This window comes from Alosa pseudoharengus, unplaced genomic scaffold, assembly GCF_046254945.1.
Source record: "Alosa pseudoharengus isolate Yale_2024_CS ecotype anadromous, Long Island Sound unplaced genomic scaffold, YU_APseudo_1.1 YU_APseudo_1.1_scf_3, whole genome shotgun sequence".
In the NCBI taxonomy this organism is placed as follows: domain Eukaryota; kingdom Metazoa; phylum Chordata; class Actinopteri; order Clupeiformes; family Clupeidae; genus Alosa; species Alosa pseudoharengus.
In genome coordinates, this window is record NW_027468718.1 from 44,951,198 (window position 1) to 44,961,276 (window position 10,079).

At 45.9% G+C, this 10,079-nt stretch overlaps 1 pseudogene; it reads left to right on the top strand.

The window, feature by feature from the left end:
* The first annotated feature begins 535 nt into the window (after positions 1-535).
* On the top strand, positions 536-1,497 carry LOC143099961 (uncharacterized; annotated as a pseudogene).
* Positions 1,498-10,079: the final 8,582 nt, after the last annotated feature.

Below are 10,079 nucleotides of genomic sequence, written 5' to 3' on the forward strand. Positions count from 1 at the left end.
AAGTTACCACATATTTTTGGCGACGAGGTGAACTGGAATTGTTTTTCCATCGCGTTTTGTTTTCAGTGTTAGCTAAACACAGTGTGCTAGCTAGCGAACTTTAGGCGACTATCTTCATGAGTGGAAGCTCGAGCAGTGCAGAGGAGCGCGGTGAAGAGAGAATCAGAGCGCCAGTGGCTGTAGAGGAGCGACAAGGAGAAGAGCACAACATTCAAATGGCTACGTTTGGGACAAGGAGAAGAGCACAACATTCAAATGGCTACGTTTGGGACGAGGAGAAGAGCACAACATTCAAATGGCTACGTTTGGGACGAGGAGAAGAGCACAGCATTCAAATGGCTACGTTTGGGACGAGGAGAAGAGCACAGCATTCAAATGGCTACGTTTGGGACAAGGAGAAGAGCACAACATGCAAATGGCTACGTTTGGGACAAGGAGAAGAGCACAGCATTCAAATGGCTACGTTTGGGACGAGGAGAAGAGCACAGCATTCAAATGGCTACGTTTGGGACAAGGAGAAGAGCACAGCATTCAAATGGCTACGTTTGGGACTATTGGTGAATTTGTGGAAGGAGACGAGGACTGGACAGAGTATGAGGAAAGGTTGGGACACTTTTTCGCTGCAAATGGAATTGCAGAGGAGGCTAGAAAGCGCGCCATTCTCCTGAGTGTGTGTGGAACTAAGACTTATAAGCTGATAAGGAACTTAGCTACACCGAAGAAACCGGGGGAAATTGAATATACTGAACTGGTCAACTCGTCGGGAATCACCACAATCCAAAACCGTCAGTAATAGTCCAACGTTTCAAATTTCATAGCCATTTTCGGAAGTCAGGTCAGTCTGTAGCTAATTTTGTTGCAGAATTGCGGCAACTGTCAGAACATTGTGATTTTAAGGACGTCTTAGATGACATGCTCCGTGACAGATTAGTATGCGCCATTAATAATGACGCCATACAGCGCCGTTTGCTGGGGGAAACTCCACCACTGACTTTCAAGAAAGCGCTAGAAATATCGTTCAGAATGGAAATGGCGGCAAATAATGCCAAAGACATTCAAAAGGGTCAGGCTGGATCACAGTCAGTGGCTGTGCACCACGTGAACAGAGAGGCTGCAAAGTCATAAAACAAAGTGGAATGTTTTAGGTGTGGAGGGCCACACTATGCTAATGACTGTAAATTTAAAGAAACGGTTTGTCATACCTGCAGTAAAAAAGGACACTTAGCTAAAAAGTGCAGGAGTGCTAAAAATAAGGCTAAGAATGAAACATGGAAAGCCCGGCAGGCTCAAGCACACACACATCACGTCAAAGCCCGGCAGGCTCAAGCACACACACATCACGTCAAAGCCCGGCAGGCTCAAGCACACACACATCACGTCAAAGCCCGGCAGGCTCAAGCACACACACATCACGTCAAGGAAGAGGACGGAGAGGCAGCGTGTGCATTCAACATGTTTACAGTGAGGGACCACCTATGCCCTACTATGCAACAGTGACCACCTATGCCCTACTATGCAACAGTGACCACCTATGCCCTACTATGCAACAGTGACCACCTATGCCCTACTATGCAACAGTGACCACCTATGCCCTACTATGCAACAGTGACCACCTATGCCCTACTATGCAACAGTGACCACCTATGCCCTACTATGCAACAGTGACTGTTGAAGGACAAGACATTAAGTTTGAGGTTGATTCTGGGGCTACAGCATCGGTCATCAGTGAGGAGACCTACAGGAGGACATGGGGACATAAGCCACCTCCTATTAAGCCTTCGAATCTCAAACTAAGGACATACACAGGTCAGGCCATACCTCATTTGGGGGTGTTACATGTGAACATTTCAGTAGGAAGTCAGAGGGCTGAAGGCAGACTAGTCATAGCTAAAGGTAGTGGGCCTAGTCTTTTGGGCCGTGACTGGCTACGCAAAATTAAGCTAAATTGGCATGAGATCAAGTATGCACACACAACAGAGGACATTCTGCACCGATACAGTGATGTGTTCAGAGACGAACTGGGCACACTAAAGGGAGTCACTGTGAAGCTCCATGTAGATCCTGATGCAGCACCACGTTTCTTCAAGCCCAGAGTGGTGCCCTATGCAATGAAAAGCAAAGTGGAGGAGGAGCTGGAACGCTTACAGGCGCTGGGCATCATTGAGCCTGTCCAGTTTTCAAGGTGGGCAGCACCTATCGTTCCCGAGTTGAAGCCTGATGGAACCGCAAGGATCTGTGGTGACTATAAAGTTACTGTGAATCAAGTCTCAAAGCTGGAGGAGTACCCGTTGCCACGGGTGGATGACCTGTTCGCAACACTGGCTGGAGGTAAGCTGTTTTCAAAGCTTGATATGAGCCACGCTTACCAGCAGCTACTTCTTGATGAGAAATCAAAAGAATTTGTCACAATAAATACACACAAAGGATTATTTAAGTACAATCGCCTAGTGTTTGGAGTAGCGTCCAGTCCCGCTATTTTTCAAAGGACAATGGACACTCTATTGCAAGGGATTCCTCATGTAGCCACATATTTAGACGACATTTTAATAACGGGGTCTACTGAGGCTAGGCACATTGAAAACCTAGAGCAGGTACTAAAGAGACTCTCAGATGCAGGGCTGCGTCTGAAACGTGGAAAGTGTGTGTTTATGGCACCAAGTGTGACGTATCTGGGACATACAATCACAGCAGAGGGTCTTCGCCCAGTGGAGGACAAAGTGAGGGCTATCAAGGACGCCCCAAGCCCAAAGAACGTCACCGAACTCCGCTCGTTTCTAGGCATGGTGAATTACTACGGGAAGTTCCTGCAGGATCTATCAAAAGTGTTAGCACCTCTGTACAAGCTGCTGCACAATGACACAAAGTGGCAGTGGGGTGTGGAGCAGGAGAAAGCGTTTAAGGAGGTGAAAGAGCTCCTTCATTCAGCAAAACTGCTAGTTCACTATGATCCAGATAAAGACATTGTTATCTCATGTGACGCGTCGCCCTATGGGGTGGGGCGGTCCTCTCGCATGTTATGGAGGACGGCTCAGAGAAACCTGTTGGATTCGCCTCACGGACGCTGACGGCTGCAGAGAAAGGTTATTCACAGTTGGACAAAGAAGGTCTTGCTATTGTTTTTGCAATAAAGCGTTTTCATCAGTATTTATATGGACGTGTTTTCAAAATCCACACTGACCATAAACCACTGATGAGTCTGTTCAGTGAAACACGCTGCATTCCGCCGCTAGCGTCAGCCAGAATCCAACGGTGGGCACTAATCTTGTCAGCCTACCAGTACACAATAGTATACAGAGCTGGAAAAGACAACGCAAACGCTGATGCGTTGAGTCGCCTGCCATTGCCGGAGACGCCTGTCTCAACATACGTACCTCCAGAGACTGTTTTTTCATTAGAGAAATTGTCAGAGACACCTGTTAAGGCAGCCCAGGTCAAGCAGTGGACAGAGAGACCCAGTGCTGTCCAAAGTAAAGACTTACCTGTTGCAGGGCTGGCCCAGTGTGGTTGTCAGTGAGGAACTGAAACCATATGCCAAACGCAAGACAGAACTCAGCCTGCAGGATGGCTGCATATTCTGGGGTTCGAGGGTAGTTGTACCTCCCCCAGGACGCTCACCCATCGTGGAAGAACTACATGAGACTCATCCAGGAGTGTCACGAATGAAGAGCCTGGCGAGATCCTACGTCTGGTGGCCAAGAATGGATTTAGACCTGGAGAACAAGGTAAAGGCATGTACACAATGTCAGTCAAATCAACACATGTCGCCACCAGCCCCTTTGCAGCCATGGGAGTGGCCAGACCACCCCTGGTCAAGGCTACATCTGGACTTTGCTGGTCCGTTCATGGGGCAGATGTTCCTCATAATAGTGGATGCGCACTCCAAGTGGATAGACGCTCACATCATGAGCAACATAACAGCCCCCTTAACCATAGACAAGCTCAGACAAGTGTTCGCAATCCACGGGTTGCCAGATGCAGTAGTCACAGATAATGGTCCGACGTTCACCAGTGAGCTGTTTGGTGAGTTTATGGAACAGAATGGCATCCGGCACATTCGTACAGCTCCTTTCCACCCAGCCTCGAATGGATTGGCAGAGAGAGCTGTCCAGACGGTGAAGGAGGGTCTAAAAAGGATGAAAGGTGACTCTCAGCACCAGACTTTCACGTTTCCTGTTTAAATATCGCCTTACACCGCAAACCACTACTGCACGTACTCCAGCAGAGATGTTGATGGGACGTAGGCCTAAGTCAAAGTTGGACCTGCCACGCCCAGACACTAAGGCTACTGTGCTGAGAAAGCAGGAAAAACAGAAGGAAGGTCACGATCAACATGCACGACAGAGACAGCTGAAACCAGGTGACAATGTCTACGTTAAGAATTTCAGCAATAACTCTAATCAGCAATGGCTGCCGGGGGTTATCTTGACACAAAGAGGTCCTCTCTCCTACGTCGTAGAACTGACTGATGGACGAGTGTTCCGCAGACATCAGGACCACGTACGCCTGCATCATGATACAGGCCCAGAGATCATTAGCACCTCAGAGTTCCCCTTGGTGATTCAGACTACTGGGGAAGCTTCACCAGAGGAAAAGTCACTTGAAGAAATGTCTGTGCCCCCGGGAGAGGATGGACAGTTGATCACAGACACACAGACCCCTCTTGTGACTCTTGTACCAGATCCACCCAAAACACCTGCACCAGCTGTGCCAGCAACAGCACCGGAGATAGTGTGCAGGTCACAGCGTGATCGGAAGCCTCCAGATAGACTGAATGTTTAATTAATCTGAATGTGTTCAGTGGAATGTGCATACAGTATGCTAGATTGTAAAAGTGTATGCCGAATAATATGATTTGTGTTTTTAAGAAGTATAATGAGTTAATGTGTAAGAAAGAAATGACACCACATTAGTTTAAATTTTCCAGTTTATTTGCATTGTGAGAATTTTGGAATTTAGTAGGGGAGGAGTGTTCTATACTCACGAATAGTAATTGCATTTCATGCCACTAGGTGGAGTCTATGCATATTTGGATGGTTGGTCTTGCACTGCCTTCGTCGTTAAGATGTGTTCTAGTGACGTCTCCTGTGAGATGAACGTGCTGTTCCTGGGCTCTCGAATGTTACAGAATTGATTTGATTACATTTATATAAAAGCTACCATTCGGTGCAACATACTTTGTGGTCCTGTTTATTACACAAGTTACCACACTAACGTTAATGTAATGTTAACAGTTCACTGACAAAGTCAGTTAACAGTTCACTGCAAGCTTGCTGCTGCTTCATAATTTAATTGACAAACTTAACATATTGTGACAGCAACAAATAAACGTCCCTTTCACATAATGATGATAACCAATCATAGAGATTTGTGACTCACCAAGAAACTTCTGTGGAGGATGAAACGCTGCCATCGGTTCTTCACGTTAGAATTCTAGCTGATACTTTCGTTAGCCAAATGTATCGGTTCTTCAGGTTAGCTGATACTTCCGTGAGCCAAATGTATCGTTTCTTTACATTAGCAGAGACATTTCTGGTTAGTCAAATGTATTGTTTCTTTTACAGTTCACTGTTTGCTTTAGCTTTCAAGCTTCATACAGTAGGTGCATAACTGCCACCAGTTGTTTGGGAATGGAATTGCATCTCTGATCGTCGTTCTCAACAAGTTTGACACTTGATTGACGGTACAGGGGCCAGTCAGGGGCCAATGAGATTTCAGATGGGGCCCGGGCCCCTGTGGCCACGCCCCTAGAACCGCCCCTGATCTGACATGCGTGGCATATCTATGCGATCACGGATCCGCGAGTAATTCAAACGAGAGTAATGGGTGTGCAGCTTTGGTTTGTGTACATGACGTTATTATTTTGCAGTCACTTCGTCTGTTTTTATAAGCCAGAAGGATCGATAAACATGATACCAATGGATAGCCCTGTGCCCCCTCTTTCATCTGATATGCTTGCCATATCGATGCGATAATTCGCGAGTAATTCAAAAGAGAGTAATGGGTGTGCAGGTGAACGCAGAGAAGTATTGACTAAATATGATGCAATTTGATTTAATTTCATGATTTTTTTTTATTTTCATACTTGATCGTACAGACAAGTGTTTAGTCTCGTTGGAAAGTCCCGCTTCTGCTCTGTCATGCATTAAAGGTTTCATCTTGCTGCGATGAACAGTTCCGGAGCAATGTAACAGAGAAGAAAGGGTGTGTTTTTTGACGCACTTTGCGTCAATTGGGTTCTAAGGGTTAAAACATCCACAGCAAGGTTAGTTGGCTCTTCTTTAAGCTTTAAAACACCGACAGTGGGCAAGGTTAGTTGGCTCTTCTTTTTTTTCCGTCCTTTGCACCTCTGTGGCAAGGTTGTTTATTTCTACAAGCCGAGGAGGAGAGAGGCCTCAGACACCTTTTAGACTCCTGCATGAGGGAGTAAAAACGATGAGGAGAAGGGGGCCAATATTGGCCTTCGCCCGAGGAGCCTTCGGAGAGTAATGAAGCCAACACGGGCCAGACTGTGAGCTTTAATATTGCCATGACAACAGGGACGTGTAACCTCCCCATGGGCAGTGGGCTTATTTCTGTTGACAAATGGATTGCGAGTGAAATTGGGAAAGTTTTGGGGGACTTTATCATGTATCATTCACTAGAAGAAGAGAGGAGGCGGGGTTGGGTCTAACCTGACTCAAGGCAGGACATGCTGGAGAGTTGAAACTGTCTTTCAATTACACACTGCTGAAAAACAGAAATGACTTGGAGAAGATTTTGGGGCTTGAGGTTTTCTTGTGTGTATTTTCAGACTGGCTGAGGTTGTGCAGCTGCAGTTTGAAAAGCTGAGTCCTCCAGTGACATCTCAGTTCTTTACTCATCTGAATAAAAAACATAATTGCCAGACAATTAAATGCATCCATTATTGATTTCTTCCCCTCCACAAAGCACAACACACGTGTGTATGGAGCAGGCCTACCTGACGTCTGACTATTTTAACCTGCTTAAAACCCAAACTCAAAATCAATACAAAAAAGATCATACTAATTTGAGCTCATAGACTGTGTCAGCCCTGTCCCTTTTACTCTGTTTCTCTTTCTTCACACACATGTGCGCCACACACACACACCCCTGGGGATCAATAAAGTATCTATCTATCTACACACACACACACACACACACACACACACACACACACACACACACACACACACACACACACACGGATATACACACACATTGCAAATGCAAGCCTACAAAAAACATACATATGTAATACCAAATGAAATCTGAGATTTGAACCTTTTAAACATCAATAGGAGCATTAACATTCATTTCACAACTTAGGACAGATCGGATGTGGATGGATAAATGGATAGAGGTTTTCGTGAGTAGGCAGGGTACTGTGTTTTTAATGAACAGTCTGTTGCAGCCCCGAGCCTTTTGCAATACTGCTGTTTTGTTTAAAGCAAATGAGGTTTGATACAGTTTTGGAGATGTACCATAAAAACAGGAGCACGGTGAGGAGGGAGAATTAGACAAAGGAGAGAAAGAGAGTGGGCAAAAAAACACAGCACTAGGAATCTTCAGCTGGCAAGTAGCATAAAAGCAATCCCTGAGGCAATATCTTTACTCTCTCACTGTGTCTGTCACCCTCCCTCTCCATCTCTCTCTTCCTTTCCTTTTTTCTCGCTTTCTCTCTCCCTTGCCGTCTCTCTCTCCCCCGTTCTACCTCGTTCTTTTCAGGATGTGATGGCAAGGAGAGAACTAGTGTGAGTGTGCGGCGAATGAGTGGGCAGAGCAGGGCGATAGAGCCAATTTTTTTAGAGAGGCTCACAATCCACTATGGCAGCACAGTGAGACTGGCCCACATTCATTTGCCTCAACTTGCAGGGAGCAAGCGAACGAACAAACGAAGCCCAGAGAAAAGCCTGCAGCTTTTAGGACGATTTTTACATTTTGCTGCCAGTAAAAACAAACTAATCAGGTTAAAATGTTTTGATTCACGTCTTCTCACAAACTGTACATCACCTTACTTGTAGCACCATTACAATAATTACTAGCCGTATAGACAGAAAAATATAGCACTCCCCTAAGCTACCCAACTCCTCCATTCATCAGTGCCAAAGTCATGCATGACGGCTTCCATCCCCAGTCAGAGTCTTTGTTCCCAAACCACATTATTGACAGTAGCGCATATGTCTTGGCGCGTGAGCAAACAGTTTGGGCTTTGCGTTAGATAAAAGAGGCAGCTGCAAGTCGGGAAAAGGAAGCCTTTGCTTGACTGAGCTCTTGTCGATGGAGCTCTGGGATCGCGGGCACCTCCTCACATATGCCTCGCCTGAGTGGCTCTCCCTTACTCTAACTCAAAGGGGGATAAGAAGGACTGTGTCTTGATTGTGCAGAGCTCTGTGTATGCTAGATTTGCAGGGAAGTGGGTTGGGTTCTGCATGGAGCCGTCTCTACATATTAGCCTGCCTAGATTGGTGTGTGATGTGTGTGTATGTGTGTGTGTGTGTGTGTGTGGGGGGGGGGGGCGGTATTGTGGCGTCCTGGCCACTGTGCCCGTTCTCTGTGTGAATGGAGATGGCGCTGCCAGCTAGCCGTCAGATAATCAGATCAGGCTGAGCTCCCACCTGTCCATGGCACGGCCTGCCATTGCTTTCCACACCTTCATTTTTAAACTGGGAATGCTGGAAATTGGGTGTTTTGAAGATAGATGGTTCTCTTTACAACGATTGCATTTTATGACCATTTCTCAGTCTCGCCTTTCTCTGCACCATGTACTTTTCCCAAACATGTGAGGCAATTTGTACCTCCTCTCCAGTTGTACTGGAACTCTGTGAGTGTGTAGGCTTTACTACTTGATTGCAGTCTTTCCCACAAAATGTCAAATTGAGCAGAGCTGTGATATTTTCATCATACAGTACAGTACTTGGTGAGGAAGGTAGCTTTTCCTATTTTTCTCTAATAGCCATAGTTAGTAAAAAAAGAAACATTGAAATTTGGATGGTTTGGCTGGGTTTCAGCCTTTACACAGCACTTTTAGACATTGACAAAATTCTCAACATACCACTATTGGCACTATGCTGAAACAAAAATAAACATTTCTGGTTTATAACACCCGCTTTGTAAAAATCGAGGCATATCAAAAGAGCCCAACCGTAATACTTACTGACCTTTACACTTGACAAACAAATAGCCTGTGTAGGGGAAAGATGACAATTTCAAAATGTGACTGAGGAACATTTGATATTTTGTCAAATGCTAAGCCGCATGTCACCGTGTGCGAGGTGATCTGTGCTCTCATCGGTCAAGCTGGCTGTGAAATGTCAGATCAACTGGCCGGCCAAGCAGAAACATTACAGACAAATATCTGAATGGCAATTGTGTTTGGACATCAAAGTGCAAGTAACCTTATGCTTTCACGAGATTTCCACTTGGTCGCTGTCATTTTGTTTTTTGGGAGGGAGGGCACCGCCGAGCTTCGCCGCCACTCTCTGTAAAAGTGCTCTTGATGGGGAACAGACAGTGATGCGCTGCCTAAATGACAGATTCAGCCATCAGGACTTGACTGATGTTTGCTGGCGAGCTGGCATCGTGTTTGCTGGGCAGATTAATGACACAAGGCCTGTAGTTCATGCCAGGATCCCGGGGTACAAAAGAACCGGCGTCCCTATCTGTCACATGGCCACTCTCCAGCTCCTTTTTTCGGGGTGACAAATAGTGGCATCACACAAAAGCTATTTCGCCAGAGTAAATGTGATGCAATCCTGCATGCAACCAATCTAACTGAATCAATACCAGGGTAGACACACACACTGACATGCGCACACAGACACAAACAAACACACACACACCAACAATGCCTCAAATCTCCAGCAAAATGACACACAACATTCTAAATGTCATAAACACATCTCTAAAGCAAACATTCGCCTCACATTATAACACTTTTGTCATAATGTGACATTTTGGGTACGTTTTGGATACATTCTGTGTGTGTGTGTGCTGGGGAGGGGGTCAGTTGGGTGGTATATTCATGGGCCTATAGACCCTTTCAACTGCAGAAACAAACATGTTTTTTTATGTTTTACGTT